General features: G+C 50.1%; 1 long non-coding RNA gene across 1 annotated transcript; it reads left to right on the top strand.

Moving 5' to 3' along the window:
• The first annotated feature begins 5,006 nt into the window (after positions 1-5,006).
• On the top strand, positions 5,007-20,056 carry LOC129628402 (uncharacterized). Its single transcript, XR_008702812.1, has 3 exons — positions 5,007-5,426; positions 5,566-5,652; positions 19,711-20,056. It is a non-coding gene; the product is annotated as an uncharacterized LOC129628402 (long non-coding RNA).
• Positions 20,057-20,282: the final 226 nt, after the last annotated feature.

Here is a 20,282-nt window from a genome sequence, read left to right as displayed (position 1 = left end):
TGATTTTACTCTTGTGGTGGTCCTGGGAAGTAGGTGGCATTATTGTCCCCATTCTCCAGAGGAGGAAACAGGCCCAGAGAGGGGAAGTGTCCTGGACAGGGGCTTGCTCGAGGTCAGGTGGAGATGGACTCTGGACACAAATCCCAGCAGATGGGCTCAGAGCCCCCCCTGGCTGCCCTTCCATCCCTCCTTCCCAGGGTTGGGCCCCCCCACCCCTGCTCCTGGGGCCTGGCTCTGGCCAAGCTGAGGGAGCCTTTTAGAAGCGATTCCAGGCAGAGGAAGGCCAAAGAACAACTCATAGGAGTTGGACTGAGAGATCCTTTTCGGTGATGGGAAAAAAGGCTGATGGTCTCATACTTGCAACGAAGAGCTAGTTTTCACCTTCATCCTCCCCCCTCCACCCCAACACGGACCTAAAGCCTCTTCAGGTTACTTTTGGGGGAGGGGGTTGCTGGAACAAGATGATGGACAACTTGAACCAAATGCTGGTGGGGAAACGGGGCAAGAAGAAACAGGAGGACCCTTCCTAGGGGACTTCCTTCTCTGACCAGTAGAAGTTGACTTGGAGGAGGGGTGGGCGCCCCTGTTGATGCTTCATCCTCAAAGGCCAGGGCGTGGGTATGAGTGGGGTGCCTGGAATTTCTGAAGTCTGTATCTGCTATGGTTGGGTGTGGCTGTTCAGTTGGGTGCGGCTGTTAGTTTCCACCCTTCTGGGGTTAAGGACACAGGGAGGGAGATGAGGTCACGGTTTATGAGAGCTTCAACTACGTGGCTTTGGAAAGATGTAACGTAAAATGCGGATAAAATGTTTATGCACGACATTGGCAATAATACGAAGCCCCTCGGTTAAAATAAAAGTCATCAGAGTTGTTTCCTGGAGTTGGAGGAGCTCAGTGAGCTGTTAACTGGGAATTGTAAGCCTGCTGCGTGGTTCTGGTGCTTAGGCTGTTAAATAGAAATACCTGCCTTCCATATGCGTTCACTGCTGTCTTCATGCATCCGAATTTCTAATTTCTGCTGGGGATTCTAAAGACCATTGTGCAGCTTTCTCTACATTCACAGTGATTATAACTTTAATCTTTTATCTGTATCCTGTAACAACGTCATCCAAGTGTTCTTTAAACGGTGGTGCTGGAAAACGCACCTGAAAATCGAGAACATTGGAAAGGAAGTGAGATGTGATAAAAAAAGTTATGAAGAAGACCAAACCACCGGCAGGAAATGCTGCCCTGTTAATTTAGCTGAGAGCGTGTTGTGAAATATTAGAGGTAATGCTGGGAAAATAAAAAGTGGCATTGAAGCAAGAATATGCCACAATGGGGGTTATGCACTTTGCATTCATTTCTATGGTGAAATTAGTCTGGAATTATGTACGTTTTGAATCATGCAAGGTCTTCAGGAACACACGCTTTGCATAAAATCCGACTGTTCTGTGCTTATCAGTGGGTGGGGGGGGATGGGTCAGTTATTCTAGGGTTTTCTTAGAGGAGGCAACTTTCTCTCTCTGTCTTGGCTTGGGCCTTGGTGACTTCACTTGTAAAATGGGACAGGCTGGTTTATCTCGATCTATTCGATTTTGTCGAAATAGGCACCATCATTTTCTGCCCCAAAGGTGTCTTTTCGGAGACCGAGTCCACACCATGCACTAAACCCATCTTGATTCATTGTGAGACTGACTTTTCAAATACTAGGTGCCATAGAGGATCCCTCACTTATCCTGATGGGATTCATCCAGGTGGAACGATCCCTGGAGACAGGAGCCCGTTATCTCCACCCCTATTGTCCCACCAAGATGTGCCCTGGTCGGATTCATTTTGATATTTGGCAAAACTAATACAATTATGTAAAGTTAAAAAAAAAAAAAAAAAAGATGTGCCCTGGTGGTGACAGGTGGTGGCCGATTGAAAAGGTCCACGGACGGGCGGGAGAAAGCCGGGTGTGATGGGGACCCGGCACCACTAGAGGGCAGCACCAGCACACGGCTGAGGCGGCCTCTGCTAGGGCCTCGCCGGGAGCGGAGGCTTCCCTCCAGTCAATGCAGCCCTCGGGAAGGCCAGGCCCAGTTCTGAGTGCAAGTGATACCAATGCGGGAGATGGGGACACCCCAGGACCCTGCTCTTATGAGGCTTACATCCTCTTGGAGGAGACAAGATAAACATGTAAGTGCATCATAAACAAGGCTCTTTCAAGTGCAGTAACCAGGAATGTGCGTGCGTGTGCGCTGAGTTGTGTCTCTTTGTGACCCCATGGACCGCAGCCTGCCTGGCTCGTCTGTCGGTGCAGTTTTACAGGCAAGAATACTGGAGTGGGCTGCCGTTTCCTACTCCAGGGAAGCAGCAATAAAGTGATGCAAATGAAATAGTGATGGAGGAGGCACCCGCAGGGGCCTTCCCAGGTGGTGCCAGTGGTACAGAACCCGCCTGCCAATGCAGGAGACATAAGAGAGACGCGGTGTCCATCCCTTGGTGGGGAAGATGCCCGGAGAAGGAAATGGCAACCCACTCCAGGATTCTTGCCTGGAGAATCCCATGGACGGAGGAGTCTGGCAGGCTACAGTCCATGGGGTCACAAAGACTGGGACACGACCGAAGCCCTTTAGCAGGCACACAGGAACCGGCTGAGGAGGACTGCCTGGGGAGGTGACAGCATGAGCCCTAAATGGGGAGGAAGAGCAGCGATCTGAAGATCTAGGCGTACATGGGCACCGGAAGCGGTCTGTCTGGGGGCCTCCAGAGGGCCTGGGGAAGCTTCCTCACAGATGAGAACACGGAGAAAACCAGAGGCCAAGGCACAGACTCAGGGTCACAGTAAGTTAGGGACGGGGCTAACAAAAACCTCAGAAGAACTTACCTTCAAGTACCCTAATTTTCCCTCAAACCTTCCTCTCTCTCCGGGACTGTGGCAATGACAAGCCCTCCATCCCCCGTCCCCCGTCCTGGAGCATAATTCCGGTAGGGAGACAGGGCAGGGCTCACTACCTGTGCGTTCAGACGAGTCCCCTCCCTCTCTGGGCTCAGCTTTCTCGGTTATGATATGCAGGGTGAGTCCTGATCTCCGAGCTGCCTGTTCTGTTAACCTGCTGGGACACCTGATTTCTAGTTCCTGAGCACCCTCTTGTGGGCAGTTGTAGAATTACATGCTCAGCGGGAAAGGCTCATGGGAGAACCGTGAGCTTCAACTTGAGAAGCGGGTGGATGTTAAGGTATCACGGAGTGTGTGTTTAATTTGCATGTGTGTGCACACATGCATTCCTGTGCACACGTGTGTGCATTTCTGTGTGTGCTGGCTTGTGGGTGCCTCTGCTCGTGCCGCGTCTGTGTCTGCTTGGGCTGGTCTATGGGTGCGCGTGTGCCTGCGTGCCTGTGCCTGCATCTCTGTGCCTTTCTGTGTGTCTGTCTGCATGTGCGTGCACATGTTCTTGTGAGTGTGTGTTTTGGCACCTGGGACTCTCAGGCTGGTAGAGAAGCCCCCGTCTTTCTCACAAAGGTCCAGCCACTGTCTTTGCAGCCAACTTCTTCTCCCGGGTTCTCTGTGGTCCCCCCTCCCCCCACTCCCTGAGTTTCCCGACTGGGGGATCTCACGCTCCTCCTCACTTCTCTCCTGCACTATTGCCACAGCCTTCTTTGGCTACTTTTTTCTCTTTTGTGTCACTTGAGCCTCATTTGAATGCCACAGATTGTGGCTTCAGAAGTGATTTCCCTTTACTCTACCCACCCTAATCATTAGATTTACACCGCTTGAGTGCGGTTGATCCCCCAGAGCTCTGCTGGGGGGTAGCAGGAACCAGGAAACTTGTACACAGTGATGCTCCGGAGGGTGGAGCAGAACCAGGCACGCAGCAGCTTGGACACAATGGTAGGTCCCAGGAAATGCTCCAAATTCCTCATGCAGGTGTGTCATTTCATTTGGTTTACATGATGACCCTTCAAGCATAGGAAAAAGAAAGTGAGAGTCGCTTAGTGGTATCTGACCCTGTGGACTGTAGCCCACCAGGCTCCTCTGTCCATGGGGATTCTCTAGGCAGGAATACTGGAGTGGGTTGCCATGCCCTCCTCCAGGGGATCTTCCCAATCCAAGGACTGAACTCAGGTCTCCCACCTTGCAGGAGGATTCTTTACCATCTGAGCCTCCAGGGAAACCCAAGCATATGCAAGGTAGGACTTATTATCCCCATTTTACAGATGAGGACCTTGAGGCCCAGACCAGGGAGATCTCAAAAACAGTCCTGCAGGAACTACTGAAGCAACACGCAAACTCTCTGATCCAGTTTTCACCTTCTTCAACAGACAAGGAACTCGAGATTTTAAAAACTTAAAGGGAGTGCCTGAGATGGCATGGCTGATCAACAGCAGAGGCAGGAACTGAACTCTGCCCCGGGGTTCGTACTCCACAGCTCAAGCATCATGGCAGGCGCGAGGGCTCCCTGGGGGTCATTGGCCCAAGCTCTTTGAGCTGCACCCTGTCCCCTCACAACACATCCAGGGCTTATCTCCTAGGAATGTTCTGGAACCCGAGGGGGAGGGCAGGCTTCATTTCTGGGTCCCCTGTTTCTCTCCCAGAGCTGAGGGTGGGTGAGTCATGTTACCTGTGCCACTTTCAGAAGCTGCTAGATGGGGGCTGAGCATTAATTATGCGAGAACCTAGCTGCAGTGTGCCTAATTGCCTGATAACCATAATTGAATCTTATGGATTACGCCAACATTATTGCAGGGAGCAGTTTCAGGCAGTTAATGGAAAGCCGCACTCGCATTGTGATACTTGCTTCATCTCTCCCAGTTGGCCTGATTTTGAGCCCTTTTCTGGGGACTGGCGGAGGGATGGAAGGGCAGTCAGGGGGTAAGAAATAGCACAAATATTTCACTCCCTGACTCCCCGGGGGCGCCATCTTCTTTGCCAAAAAAAAGTCTGGCAGATGGGATTGTCATTTTGTAATCGAGAAGGTGGCATCGGGAGGTTGAGAGCCTCTCCTGATTTCATTCTTGATCATTGCTACAGATCTTTATCCGTATCACCTGGGACCTTCTAGCGAGGCGGACTCTCGGGTCCCACCCTGTGCCTGCTGACTCAGCACCTGCATTTTAAGAAGACCCTCAGGCGATTCGCTTGCAGTGCTGTACTTCGAGAGGCACCCGGCCCTGGTCGAGATGGTTTTCATCCTTAACGTGGAAACAGCATTTTGATGTTCCACTGGGAAGCAGCCCATCCCTGCGTTCCCCCCGGCCTGTAAATTTGGGAGGGACCCTTACCACCTCCTCTACTTTCACCCCTCAGGCACTGTGGTCGCTTCAGGGGAGAACAGCTGACCCTGAGCCCGGCGGGTGAGTTATCTCCAACCCGTTTGAAGCACTATTGAGAACGATGTGCGCCATCAAGTTATTTAGTGATGCTCTTCCTTCCGTTCCGGTCCTTGCCATGGCTTGCTGGGGGTGAGTGTTCTTCCCACACTGGCAGTGGTGGCCTTGACCACCTGACTTGTTCTGGGCGGAATGTGGGTAGAAGTCACTGTGCCCGTTCCTAGCTTGTCCTGAAAAGAGCAGTCTTACATTCCTGCTTGCCCCTCTTCAGCTCCTGACTTCCGCCGTGAGAAGGGTGTTTCCCGCGTGGCCTTCGTCTGGAGTCCAGGGTGGAGAATATGGAAAGCAATCTGAAGACGTGAGTGCAGCCTAACGCAGCTGAAATTAGCCCCCCGAAAGTGAAAGTATTAGTTGCTGAGTCCTGTCTGACTCTTTCTGAGTCCATGGACTGTAAGCCCACCAGGCTCCTCTGTCCATGGAATTCTCCGAGCAAGAATACCGGGGTGCGTTGCCATGCCCTTCTCCCAAGGATCTTCCTGACCCACGGATTGAACCTCGGTCTCCCCTGCACTGCAGGCAGATTATTTACCATCTGAGCCACCAAGGGAAGCCATGAATATGAAAAAGGATTGTTTCTGTAAGCAGCTGAGATTTTGTGGGTTGCTTGTTACACAGCATCATTGCAGCAGATACCTGATGGTTAAAAATAGAGATGCTTTCTTTCCATAGAGCTTGCTGAGCTGAATTTGGACTAGGAGAGCAGAACTCATCTAACAGTGAAACTGGCAGAGAGGGAAACAGAGCTAAGCTAGAATGAGGGTCCTAAGCATGATGATGGCTTTGTTTCCATGCACGGCCTTACTTGAATTAGTCAGGACTCTTTACTGGTTTTAACCAAGAGGGGAATTAGTGGCTCATATAAGCCAAAAGTCCAGAGATGACTGGTTTCAGGTGTGGCTTGATCCAGCAGCCTACTGATGGATCAGAATCTTTGCTTCTCCATTCTGCTTCCTGTTTTGCTCTTTTCATGTGGAGACTGGTTCCCCTTGTTATATAGCACAATGGTTTCCTCATTCAGGTCTAACAGGAGAGACAGTTTCTTCTGGAGGTGTAGAAGCTTCTTTCCCAGGAGTTGGCAGCAAATATTGTCCTCAAGCCTCAATGCCTCAGGGGTCACAAGTCTTAGAGGCTGGAGAGATGGAATATGCTGAGTAACCTAGGACGCTTAGGAGGGGAGTAAGTCAGCTTCAGTGAACCGCACGGATCCTCAAGAGACAGTTGGGACTTTGGGACCAGGGTGAGCGGTGGGGAATGCTGGCTACGAAGATGTATTCGTTTCCTGGAGCTGCTATAACAAATTACCATGAACTTGAGGGCTTAAAACAACAGGGTTTTTTTTTGTTTGTTTGTTTGTTTTGGGGGTCTGGAAGTCTAAAATCAAGGTATTGGCATGGTTGGTTTCTTTAGGGGCTTCTGAGAGAGAATCTACTTTGTGCTTCTCTCTAGCTTCTGGTGGTGGCCAGAAGCGCTTGTGTTCCTTGGGTTGTAGTTGCATCACTGCAGTCTCTGCCTCCTCTGTGCTCACCCTGTGCTCTCCCTGTGTGTGTGTGTGAGTGTGTGTGTGCGTGTGTGTGTGTTCCTGTGTGTGTGTCCCTGTGGGTGCGTGCGTGCATGCATGTGTGTGTGAGTGTGTGCACGTGTGTGCATGCGTGTGTGCGTGCGCGCATGCGCGTGTGTGCACATGTGTGTGCATGTGTGCACGTGCGTGTGTGCATCATGCGTGTGTGCATGCATGTGTGTGCGCTTTCGCGTGTGCGTGCGTGTATGCACGCGTGTGTGTGCACGTGTGTGTGTGTCCGTGTGTGTGTGAGTGTGTGCATGTGTGAGTGTGTGCATGTGTGTGTGCGTGCGTGCGTGCATGCGTGTGTGTGCGTGCGTGCATGTGTGCATGCGTGTGTGTGCGTGCGTGCGTGTATGTGTGCATGCGTGTGTGCATGCGTGTGCGTGTGAGTGTGTGTGTGTGTGTCTTCACAGGGCCTTCTTATAGAGATACCACTGGTTGTTTGGATTTAGGGCCCACCCTAATCCAGTGTGACCTCATGTCAATGAATTACATCTGCAAATAACCTATTTCCAAACAAAGTCACCTTCTGAAGTTCCAGATGGCTGTGAATTTTGGGGGAAACGCTGTTCCACCCAGTACAGAAGACAACCAGCAAATGCTCACCAGATTATGATTCTTTTATACAAAAATAAGACTACAATATTCTTTCTGTTGAAACTTTTTTCAGTTTGAAATAATTTTAGACTTACAGAAAAGTCGCAAAAATAGTACAGAGTACCCTTAATATCCTTCACTTAACTTTCCCTAATGTTAACATCTTGCATAACCATAATGCAGTTACCAAAACTAAGAAATGAACATTGGTTCAATACTGTTAACTAACTTACATTCTTTAGTCAGATTTCACTGGCTTTTCCATGAATAACTTTTTTCTGCTCTGGGATCCAATTTACGATCGACACTGCATTTAAGTCTCAGGTCCACTTAGCTGTCTCTGGTCAGGGATGGAGCTTCAGTCCCTCTTTGTCTCTCTCAACACTTTTGAAGAGTACAGGTCACTTATTTAATAGAATATTCCTCTGTTTGGTTTTACCTGCTGTCTTTTGGTCATGATTAGATTGAGATTGTGCATTGTAGGCATCAGTTCAGTTCAGTCGCTCAGTCGTGTCCGACTCTTTGCAACCCCATGGACTGCAGCACGCCAGGCCTCCCTGTCCATCCCCAACTCCCGGAGTTTAGGCATTATAGGCATGAATACCCCAATTGTTGTTGTTGTTGTTTTTTAAGATTTTTGATGTGGACCCTTTTTTAAAAAGCCTTCATTGTACTGTTACAATATTGTTTCTGTTTTATGTTTTGTTTTTTTGACTGTGTAGCATGTGGGAGCTTAGCTCCCCAACCAAGGATTGAACCTGAGCCCCCTGCATTGGAAGGCCAAGTCTTAGCCACTGGACTGCCAGGGAAGTCCCAGTAATGTATTTTTCCCAGGGGGTACACATTATCCATGTGTCACGTTATAAATGATGTTAACATTGATCGCTTGGTTTAGGTGGCAACTGCTGGATTTCTCTCCTATAAACTATCTTTTCCTTTGTAATTAATAAGTATCTTGGGGGTAGGAGAGACACTTTGAGAGTACCCTGTTTATTAGTTGGAATTCTGCTATGAAAAAATGATTCTTTCTCCCTGATCCCTGCTGTCTTTATACTCTCTGCCCCTACTTAATAATAATTCTCAAATATCTACCTGTGCTCAGTATTCCACGTGTGGTATATCATGATTATTACTTAATTGTCTCTCAATTGCTAGTCATTATGTACTCAACATAATGTACTCAGTTCCAAACAGCACTGCAATGAATGTACTTGTGTTGATGGTGACCCCTTCTGGGAGTGTTTTTGAAGGCTATCGTCCTAAAACACAAAGTCTGAGGTCAGAAGTGTGAGCATTTTTAGTTTTTAACAGACATTGCCAAATTGTCGCTCAATGAGACTGTTACGGGTCACAATGCCGTCCATAGTGTATGAGCTCCATTCACTGGGTCGTGCATTCCGACGGCGTGCCGTTGATCAGGCTGTGCAGAGGGCGCGTGGTGGAGACACGATGTCCCTCTGCAGCCCTCCAGGCCTTCACAAGCTTAGCACTCTCCTTCTGGTCTCTTTATTTTCTTTCCCATCTCATCTTCTTTAGCATCAATAGATTCCATAATGTTTTAGAACAGTGTTGCTTTTTCTGAGAACTAATTTATATAAAATTCACTCTTTTAAAGTGTACAGTTTTGTGGGTTTTTAGTATACGTATAAGGTTGTATAACCATCACCCTTATTTTGTTCTAGAACATTTTTAGCATCCCACAAAGAAACCCCAACACCACTAACCTTCACTCCCCATGGCCCCTTGCCTCTAGACCAACATTAATCTGTTTTCTGCCTCTGATTTTGCCCGTTCTAGACATTTCACATAAATGCAATCATGCAATACGTGGGTTCTTTCATTTGGCATGATGTTTTCAGGGTTCATCCATACCGTAGTGTGAATCAGTATTTCACGCCTTGTTCTCTTGGGTATATACATACCTAAGAGTAAAAATTCTGGATCGTATGGTGACTTTACATTTAACTTTTTGAGGAAATGCCCAACTGTTTTCCAAAGTGGCTGCACCATTTTACATTCCCACCAGCAATGTATGAGGCTTCCAATTCCTCTGTGTCCTTGTCAACACTTGTCACTGTCTGTCTTTTTGATGATAGCCATCCTAGTGGGTGTGAAGTGGTACCTCACTGTGGTTTTGATTTGCCTTTTCCTGATGACTAATCATATGTATGTGTGTGTGCTAAGTTGCTTCAGTTGTGTCTGACTCCTTGTGACCCCATGGGCTGTAGCCCACCAGGCTCCTTTGTCCCCGGGATTCTCCAGGCAAGAATTCTGGAGGGGGTTGCCACGCCCCCCCTCCAGGGGAATCTTCTCAATCCAGGGATCAAAGCCTGCATCTCTTAGTCTCCTGCACTGGCAGGCAGGTTCTTTATCACTAGTGCCACCTGGGAAGCCTCATGATGGTGAACATCTTTTCACAGCCTTGCTGGCTATTTGAGTATGTATCTTCTTTGGAAAAATGTCTGTGGAGACTTTCCCCCCTTTTAAAGTTGGATTATCATTTTTACTGTTGGAAAGTTCTTTTATATATTCTGCACAACAGGCCTTTGTTAGATATGTGATTGTAATTATTTTCTCCCATTCTGAGGGTTGTCTTTTCACTTTCTTAATAATGCCCTCTGAAGCACAAAAGTTTTAAGTTTGATGAAGCCCAGTTTGTTTTTTTTCTTTTGTTGCTTGTGTTTTTTGTCATGTCCAAAGAAACCATTTCGTCATACAAGGTCATGAGGATTTACGACCATGCATGGAGCAGTGTATGTCTCTTTCTTTTTTTTTTGGTGGCCATATCGTGTGGCTTGTGGGATTCTACTTCTCCAACCAGGGATCGAACCTCAGGTCGCTGGCAGGGAGGTCGCCAAGTCCCAACCATTGTACTGCCAGGGAATTCCCATAGAGCGGTGTGTTTTTTAAACAAAAAAATTTCTTTGACCACTCATGGGACAAAAACATTATGAATTGTGACCCAACATTCCCACAGGTGCTTATATTCCCACATATGTCTTTATGTTCCATGAAGTTCTGTAAGACAATAGTCTTTCTACTGTTTATTCTATTTCACTAAAAATAGAATGGGTCAAGACCCACTAAACATTTTTTTTTTTAATATTTGGTTGTGCTGGGTCTATAGTTGTGGCACGTAGCATCTTCAATCTTCATTGCAGCACGTGGGATCTAGTTACCTGACCAGGGATCAAATCTGGACCCCCTACCCTGGGAGTGCAGAGTCTTAGCCACTGGACCACCAGGGAAGTCCCAAAACACATTAAATTGATCCTGTGACCCATTTATTGACTGGGACCGGCAGGTTGAAAAACCACTGCTTGTGTGCTGACAAAAACGTTTTTGTGTACCTGACCTTACTAGGGTCTCCCCAAGGCAAACGTGTGAAGCGATCAACATTCTGTCTCTTTTAAAGATGAGAGACTGAGGCTTAGCGAGGCTGTGACTTCCGGTCACATGGCTGGTCCGCACTGGACTCATCTATGCCTGTACATTTCCGTCTTTGCTCCCAGTCCCCCTGCTATGGTTTCCACACATTCGTGTGCGTGAGAATTCCCTGGGGTGCCTTGTTAAAAATGCTGATTTCTAACCTGAGACCGCAGAGATTCTGACTGTAATTTAAGATGCAGCTCCTGGATCAGAAGACAGCAAGTAGCGTCTTTAAAACGGATAACCGGCAAGGACCTGCTGTATAGCAGGGAACTCTGCCCTATAATATTGGCAGCCTGGGTGGGAGGGGAGCTTGGGGGAGAATGGATACCTGTATATGTAGTGCTGAGTCCCTCGCTATTCACCTGAAACTACCAACGTTGTTAATCGGCTATACTCCAATACAAAATAAAAAGTGAAAAAGGAAAAAGGCAGTGAGTAGCTGTGAGTTTGTGGAAGGGGCTGTGAGCTAGGAATCAGGGGGCCCGGTTCTCTGCTTGCTAGCTCTGGGATGGGCTCCAAGGATGTTCCCCATGACTGACTGAGCGCCTCCTGCTCCGGCCTGAGAGGTGGCAGGGACAGGGACGCGGCCAGCCCTGGAGCTCAGGAACTCTCACTTCACCGAGCACATTTCTGAGGTGACAGGCCTTTTTTGCGGTTGTAGACTGGTGAGTGGGCTGCAGCCAAGAAGAAGTGATGTTTTGCTTGCCTCAACAGTATCTGTTCGTTCTCTCAAATGCTGAGCCAACCTAAACAGATAGGGGAGATTTCGTGTAATAATTTGATTTTAACATTTCTTGAAAAGTCAGAAGATCTGGTGGCCTGGGCTTTGTTGCTGCATGATCGAGGCGGGCTGGGCTGGAGTCGGGCCTTCCGCAGTGGGGTGGACCACAGTCCCCACCACTCCCTATTGTCTCCCTGCCCACCGACTCCTGTATAGGTTGCCTCGCCCCTGCGGGCATGTGTGAGAATTTGTCCCCCCTGCCACGACTCCATGGCCCAGAGGCCCTCCCAGCCCTGGTGCTGAAGGGGTGGATTTCCCCAGTGGCGGGCTGACCCACGTGCAGACACCTGCAGCTTTCTCTCTGTTCTCTTCTCTGTGTTCTCTCTTTGCTCCCTTTCCCTGGTTGGTGTGCTTTGCTCAAAGAGATGACTCTGGTGATATGGAAAGCCCACAGGCTCTGGAGTTAGGCAGTGCTGGGCTTCAATGACAGTGCCCTAGTTTCCTTACTCATGGACCTTGGGGAAGTTACATTACTTCCCAGTTTTCACATCTATAAACTAAGGGGAACACTGCTCACTTGCTGCTGCTGTGTCCTTCCACAAAGAGGGAGCATCCACTCGAGGCACAGTCTTGGCTCCCCATCCCAGTCTTCCCCAGGGGGTGGTTTGTAAATGGTGAACTTGGGACAGTGTGCAGCCCAGCCCCTTCCCCGCTTCTCTTTGGGGGATCTGCCCACCTGCAGAGAGCATACATCCTCTCCATGCCGTTCTGCTCAGAATTAGGAAACCACAAGACCTGAGGCATATTTGTCCTGAATCAGCTGTGTGTGTGTGTGTTCACGTGCGTGAGCTGTGCTCAGTCGAGTCCAGCTCTTTGCGGCCCCACGGACTGTAGCCCGCCAGGCTCCTCTGCCCGTGGAAATTTCCAGGCAAGAATCCTGGAGTGGGTTGCCATTTCCTACGCCATGGGATCTTCCCGACCCAGGGACGGAACCTGCGGCTCTTGCGTCTCCTGCACTGGTAGGCAGATTCTTCACCACCGAGCCACCGGGAAGCCCCCTGAATTAGCTTTACCAACATTAAAGAGGCCCTTTGAAATTCTTCTGCCTGAGTCACTCTCTGGTGGCTCTGAGGAGGGGCTGGGAAGGGGGCTCCTCTTCCCTGGGTTCCCTCAGACCCCCTCAAATAGCGATTCTCTGGGAGTAATTGTGAGGGGCAGCTCCCGTCACATAACAGGTGCTCAGTAAATGGCAATCGTCATTTAAAAAAAAATATTCCTCCTCTTGTTTAGTTACTCATCTAGAAGTAGGAAAGCAGGGAGCAGTGCCTGAGGGTGGGTTCAAAGCAGCAGGAAGAAATGGAGAGATAAGGAGCGGAAAGCAGCCTTGATAATACTTCACTGGAAAGCTGCCTTGCAGGTCCTTATGAGTGTATGCAAATCGCATGCAAATCCTGTGCATACTGATGAGTAGCCCTCCTCAGGAAGTCTGAGTGAATGCAGCCCTGGGGAAAATCTGGGTGGAGGTCCCTGAATTCCAGGAAGTTTGTGGTCAGAACTAGGGAAGCCTTTGGCTGGGAATGGGGTGCAGAGGGCAGCCCAGGGAGGGTGGTGGTGGTGGGCAGCAATGACTGGGGTGAATAGGGTGGGCTGGGGGTCGAGAGGTCGGTGAGGGCGGAGACGGGCTCCTAGGGCAGGAGGGAGACCAAGCTCAAGGGCCGCCTTGCCGCTCTGCACCGGCACCCCGGACCTGCACCCCCGTGCCCCCACCCCTCACTCCTCATCAGCCAGATGATGGGGCTCCTCCACGGCCCCGGGTCCACGCCTTCACCATCCCTACAAGCTTAGAAAGACAGTGTGGAACAACAGAACAGTCCCCAAGCCTTCGGCGTCAGACAGAACCCAGTGCCCTCCAGCGGTGTGATTTGTGGGCCAGTTACGGGGCCTCGGTTTCCACCTCTGCAAAATGGGTTAGCAATAGTCTCTCCCTCATAGAGCTCACATGAGGCTCAGTTCAGTGAGGGCCTGGAGAAGATGACTGCAGGCATACCTTGTTTGAGCTGCCCCATACCCTGCCCTGCCCCCACAGCCCACGTAGAGATCCACGCTCTTTGCACGCCTTCTCTCATTTCATCCCAGCATCATTATTCCCATTTTACCTATGAGGATACCAGAGTCCAGTGAGGTCAAGAGCCAGGACAGAGCCAGCTCAGCAGTCAGGCCCATGCTGTTTCTCCTGATGCTCTCTTGCCTTCCCCCAGAGACAGGCAACTTCTTCATTCTAGAAGTGAAATGAAGCCCAGAGAGGTTGACTGACTGCCCAAGGTTACACAGCCAGTTAAGAGGCAGAGCTAGAACTAGACCCTAGCCTCCTGACTGCAGTCACATTCTCTGTCTGGCCATCACACAAGACCCACCCTCCTGGGCAGCCCAGCCCAACATCTAAGTGGGCTCTGGTTCCCCCTTCTCTGGGCATGGGAGACCCTTGGCCCCAACACCTCATGGCCTCCTTGATCAGCACAGGTGAGTGCTGGGTGCCTTTAGGGCCGCAGTCTTGTCTCTCCAGGAAAGCTCGCAGGTGCTACCGGCCTGGCTGGGTTGGGGGGTGGGGTGGGGTCCTGTGTGAGTTCTTGCCTCCTGCTCACCTCCTCCTCGCCTCCCCTTTGGTCCCTCTGTCCCTGCTTGTCAGCTGCCCCTTCCCCTTGCCCACCTCCAAGGCTGTCAGTGTTTAGGGGAGATTACGCAGTGTTGACATTGGAATATGAATTAGGCGAGAGCGGCAGCCAAATATTGGAATTAGGGAAGGCAGGAGCCCAGGCTGGAATCCAAGAGTGGCTGGAACATCTGTGCCTTGGCTCTTCCAGATGCCTGACCTGGCCCGCCCACCCAAGGATGCCTGGTGCCAGAGCTGCAGACAAGTCCTGCCACAGCCAGCATCTGGTCCTCCCCTTGCCCGCCGAGGGTGCAGTTCGGGATCCCGCAGACCTCAGCCTCATCCACTCTCTCTGTTCCAAGGCCCGAGAGGAAGCAGAGGCTTCTGCTGTGACTTGAGGGACTGAGGGAAGACTCTGCCCAAGGATTTGTCTTTTGTTTGAAGGTCTGAAATCCCACCTTAGAGTTCTGCTGCTATTGGTCAGATCCACATTTGTCAGAATGTTTCAGGGAGCTCAGGTTCTGCAGACTGTAAAAGAGGCCATGAAAGTGTGTTAGTGAAAGTGTTAGTTGTTCATCCGTGTCTGACTTTTTGTTACCCATGGACTGCAGCCCGCCAGGCTCCTCCGTCCATGGGATTCTCCAGGCAAGAACACTGGAGTGGGTTTCCATTCCCTCCTCCAGGGGATCGTCCCGAACTAGGGATTGAACCCAGGTCTCCTGCATTGCAGGCAGATTCTTTACTGTCTGAGTCACCAGGGAAGCCATATGTTAGGGAAATGCTGTGTTAAACAGCATTACTATGGGACTTCTAAGAGCCTTTGATAACTTAAGAGGCACTGTGATTCCCTTAAAGAAGGAAAGAATTTGTAGCATTTCCCAGACTTGTTTAAGGGGAGAATGTTTCCTCATGCAGAACTCTTTGGACCAGTGGTAACAGATCTGAATCTAGTCTAGCAGCTGCTGGGACTGCTGTCCAAAGGTTGGCGTGACGCTGGTGGGGCCTGAATCAGAGCTCTTCTCCTGCATCTGTGAAATGGGATAGCTGCACCTGCCCTGGTGTTTACTTCTTTTTAAGTGAGAGGACATCGTGTGCAGAGGCCGCCGCCTGCTCTGTGCTTGTGCACAGCTCAGGGAGGGCGATGATCACCACCCTTCCTTCTAGCTGATCTGCTAAATGGGGCCACACTGGCGGCTTGGCAACAGGGATCCCTTGGGGGCTTTCCCCTTCTCCTGTCCAGGAGGAGGGCTGCGTTCCCTGCAGCATTTCTCAGAGAGAGTCTTGAGCCTCTGTCAGTTTTCCTACGTGGGATTGTTACATGGCAAGTTCAAGGCCAGCGTACCCAGTGGGCAGGACAGGAAGGCACTAGATGTCAGGGGCTGACTCCAGAGTCCCATGCTCTGTCTGGGCCACCACAGTGCCTGTCCCCTGGCATGCAGCAGGGCACCAGAGAGGCAGGTGACAGAGACATTTCCTGCCAGCTCTTGGGGGCAGCATGCTCACCACCTGCCATCCTTCCCAGTGCCCCCGCCCAGCCGAGGCTCCCTGCAAGCCAGCCATGTCCAAGTCTGATGCCCGGAACACTTCCCCTCTAGGAGGCCTGGATCTCGGTGGGAACCTTGCCATCTAGACATCACAGTTGTCTTTCTCCCTGTCTTCTTCCCACAGAGGCTTCTTGGGCAGCAGGCATCCCTTGGTCCATTCCATCTCGGTTGGGGATTGTCTGAATCAGATGTTAAATAGGCCAGGTCCTCGAAGGACTGAGCCGCTTCCTCCAAGTTGCCCAGGAGAAACTCAGTCATAAAAGCAGGGACTACCTCATTTCTCCTCTCTGGGCCTCCATTTCCCCACATTCAGAGAAACTAAGATCATGGCATATGGTCCCATCACTTCATGGCAAATAGATGGGGAAACAATGGAAACAGTGTCAGACTTTATTTTTTTGGACTCCGAAATCACTGCAGATGGTGCCTGCAGCCATGAAATTAAAAGACGCTTGCTCCTTGGAAGAAAAGTTATGACCAACCTAGACAGCATATTAAAAAGCAGAGACATTACTTTGCCCACAAAGATCCAACTAGTCAAAGCTATGGTTTTTCCAGTAGTCATGTATGGATGTGAGACTTGGACTATAATGAAAGCTGAGTGCTGAAGAATTGATGCTTTTGAACTGTGGTGTTGGAGAAGACTCTTGAGAGTCCCTTGGACTGCAAGGAGATTCAACCAGTCCATCCTAAAGGAAATCAATCCTGAATATTCATTGGAAGGACTGATGCTGAAGCTGAAACTCCAATACTTTGGCCACCTGATGGGAAGAACTGACTCATTGGGAAAGACCCTGATGCTGGGAAAGATTGAAGGCAGGAGGAGAAGGGGACGACAGAGGATGAGATGGTTGGATGGCATCACTGATGTAATGGACATGAGTTTGGGTAGGCTCTGGGAGTTGGTGATGGACAGGGAAGCCTGGTGTGCTACAGTCCATGGGGTTGCAAAGTGTTGGACATGACTGAGAGACTGAACTGAACTGAACTGAAGTGGAGGAGGCTCATCTGGCCCTGATAGAGTGTCAGTCTGTGGATTCATAAACACATCAATTCCTACCCTGCCTACTTGTGAAATGCTACTAGGAATTCCCTGCCCTCCATCTGCCCTCAGGGGGGTCCCCATCACTTCTCCCCATGGGAGGGATTCTAGCAGCCTCTCAAGGTGACTTTCTGCCCCAGGGATGTCTCCCCTTGAGTCTGCCCACCACACAGGAGCCCTCTGGGCTATCTGTCTAGATTCTGCTCTTCTCACGTCCCTCTCTGGCTTCCACACTTAAGATGGCTCTCCCCTGTCCCTGGGGAGGTCTGTGGCCCCAACCCATCTCTGCCACCTCTGCATGGAGTCTGCTTGAAGTTCCCAAACACACCTGGACTTCCACGCTTCCCAGTCTTTGCTTTTGCCATCCCTTTAAAATGGCTTCCTCTGATGAAATTTGACCTCACTTCTTCCTACCCGCCTGTCTTTTCTTCTAACCTCCCTCTAGTGTGGCTCTTTGCATTGTCCTATAGCCAGCAATACACACATTTTTCACCTCCATAAATCTCATCAGAGCACCAACCACTGTTTGTTGTTCAGTCGTGTCCAGCTCTTTGCAACCCCTTGGACTGCAGCACACTAGGCTTCCCTGTCCATCACCAACTCCCAGAGTTTGCTCAGACTCATGTCCGTTGAGTTGGTGATGCCATCTAACATCTCATCCTCTGCCGCCCTCTTCTTCTCTTGCCCGCAATCTTCCCCAGCATCAGGGTCTTTTCCAGTGAGTCGGCTCTTTGCATCAGGTGGCCAAAGTAGTGGAGATTCAGCTTTAGTCCTATCAATGAATATTCAGGGTTGGTTTCCTTTAGGATTGACTGGTTTGGTCTTGTAGTCCAAGGGACTCTCAAGAGTCTTCTCCAGCACCATAGTTCAAAAGCATCAAGTCTTCGGTGCTCAGCCTTCTTTACGGTCCAGCTGTCATACTACTGGAAAAACCATAGCTTTGACTATGCGGACCTTTGTTGCAAAGCGATGTCTCTGCTTTTTAAAATCCTGTCTAGGTTTGTTATAGCTTTTCTTCCAAGGAGTAAGCATCTTTTAACTTCCTGGGTGCAGTCACTGTTCACAGTGATTTTGGTGACCAAGAAAATAAAATCTGCCACTGTTTCCATTTTTTCCTCATCTACTTGCCACGAAGCTATGGGACCACCCACCAACCATCCTACATATTCCCCAAGTATTTGGTGGTTTCCTTAAATTATAAATCTATACTCTTGTAATGGGGCTTCCCAGGTGGCGCTAGTGGTAAAGAGCCCACCTGTTAATGCAGGAGACGTAAAAGACACGGGTTCAAACACTGAGTTGGAAAGATTCCCTGGAGGAGGGCATGACAACCCATTTCAGTATTCTTGCTTGGAGAATCCCACAGACAGAGGAGCCTGGTGGGCTACAGTCTATAGGGTCACAAAGAGCTGGACATGGCTGAAGCGAGTTAACGTGCACACGCGCATTCTTGTAACAGCCAAATGTGGTTCAGAAGGAAAAGCGAGAGCCCCGTCCCCCACCCTCCAGTTTCTGATCTTATTGGTCAATCCCACTACACTGGGGTGGTCACTGCTAACAGTTTCTTCTGCTTTCCACACATACTCATATGTGTCCTCAGCACATATAGATGCACCCAAATCTCAATGGCTAGCCTCCCTCATGGGACATCCAAGTGTTTCCCACCATTTGCTGTGACAAATAGTGCTGCAGTGAGGAGATTCAGATGCAAATATTTCTGTAGGCACACTCCTGGAAATGGGATTGCTGCATCACAGCGTATGTGCTCTTGTAATTTCAATACTGTCAGTTGCTCAAGTCACGCCTGACTCTTTGCGACCGCATAGACTGTAGCCCGCCAGGCTCCTCCGTCCATGGGATTCTCTAGGCAAGAATACTGGAGTGGGTTGCTGTTCCCTTCTCCAGGGCATCTTCCCGACCCAGGAATTGAACGTGCATCTCCCGCATTGCAGGCAGCTTCTTTACCCATCTGAGCCACCAGGGAAGCCCTATAATTTTAATGGATGCTGCCAAACTGTCTCCAGAAAAGGCTGAACCATTTACGCCCACCAACAACAGTCTTGCACTGATGTTTAAATGTCTAGTTTCCTCATTTAAGAACAAGGCCTGAGTCTTGTTTATCACAGTGTCCCTGGTATACAGTAGTCTCAATAGATGCTTCTTGAGTGAATTGAGGGGTTGCCAAGCTCTGGCTGTCTTCCCAAAGAAAAGTGGAAGCCTTCCTGTCTCTGAAAAGTCTCTGAAGTCAACTGTGGGACCAGGAGACCTTGACTCATTCCATTCAGCTCTCTGAAATGCAAAGAATCCTGAGGACTCCCAGGTACCTTCTTTGTAAGTGGGGAGTGTGTGGTTTTTGTCTTCAGAGCTGGTCTCAAGGATCTGGGTTGCCATGGCAACTCTTAAGCAGGGCCGCCTTTTCCCTTCCTTCCATCTTGGGAGTCTTGGTTGTCATAACAACCGTTGGTCCACTCCTCCTCCCCTAACCCTGCCATAGGGCCACCTGCTTCCCTGTGTGGGTACCACCATTCTTAGGCGTGACCCTGATGACACTTTGACCCCAGGCACCTTGAGACCCTCTCCGGAGATCTGAATGGGGCCACTCCTGAGGATGGTTGGCAGAAGAAAGCAGCATGGCTGTTTGGGAAGGGGAGAGGGCCCAGGTGAGGCGAGGGGGAGGGCCTTGCTCCTTCCAAATCTGGTAGGGTCACTGTTGTTTGGCGACCAGAGGATCAGATTGGGAGGTAGTTTGGGGTGTGGATGAGCCACAGGCTGTTTGGCCAAGCATGCTTCCTCATCACTCTCATTTCAGGTGGCAGAGCGGATGGAGCGGATGCCACTGACCCACCTCTCCAGGGGTCCTCAGCCTCAGAGGAAGCAGGAGGCCACTCACAGACCCTGCCAAGAGCACCATGGAGTTCCTACAGTCCTCTTTAGAGTGCCCGGAAGAGAGTCCTGAGGAGGTGGGACATGGGACATTAATACGATAGGATATTCTGTAGTCAAATGAAAGAAGGACCTTAGAGGATTCTGTTGACCCTTGGAAATTACTTCTAATAGAAAAAAGCAAGACTCAGATAGCTATGTGGATATTGACCGCAACCATATAATACCAGTTTGGTCACCCCAGATTTGGAAGAATGTAATAAAAATGCAAATATAGCTTCCCTACACCTGCTTCTCCTCCAGCATTTCCCCGTCCCTGTGGACACTCTTGCCACCTGTGCTTAGTCGCTCAGTCGTGGCTGACTCCTTGCGACCCCATGGGCTGCAGCCCGCCAGACACCTCTGTCCATGGAGATTCTCCAGGCAAAAATACTGGAGTGGGTTGCCATGCCATCTTCAAACTAGACTCCTCCACTGCCCTCCTGCCCTGCTCGTTAG

Source organism: Bubalus kerabau, chromosome 15, assembly GCF_029407905.1.
Source record: "Bubalus kerabau isolate K-KA32 ecotype Philippines breed swamp buffalo chromosome 15, PCC_UOA_SB_1v2, whole genome shotgun sequence".
Lineage (NCBI taxonomy): Eukaryota > Metazoa > Chordata > Mammalia > Artiodactyla > Bovidae > Bubalus > Bubalus kerabau.
This window is presented reverse-complemented; position numbering and strand designations above follow the sequence as displayed.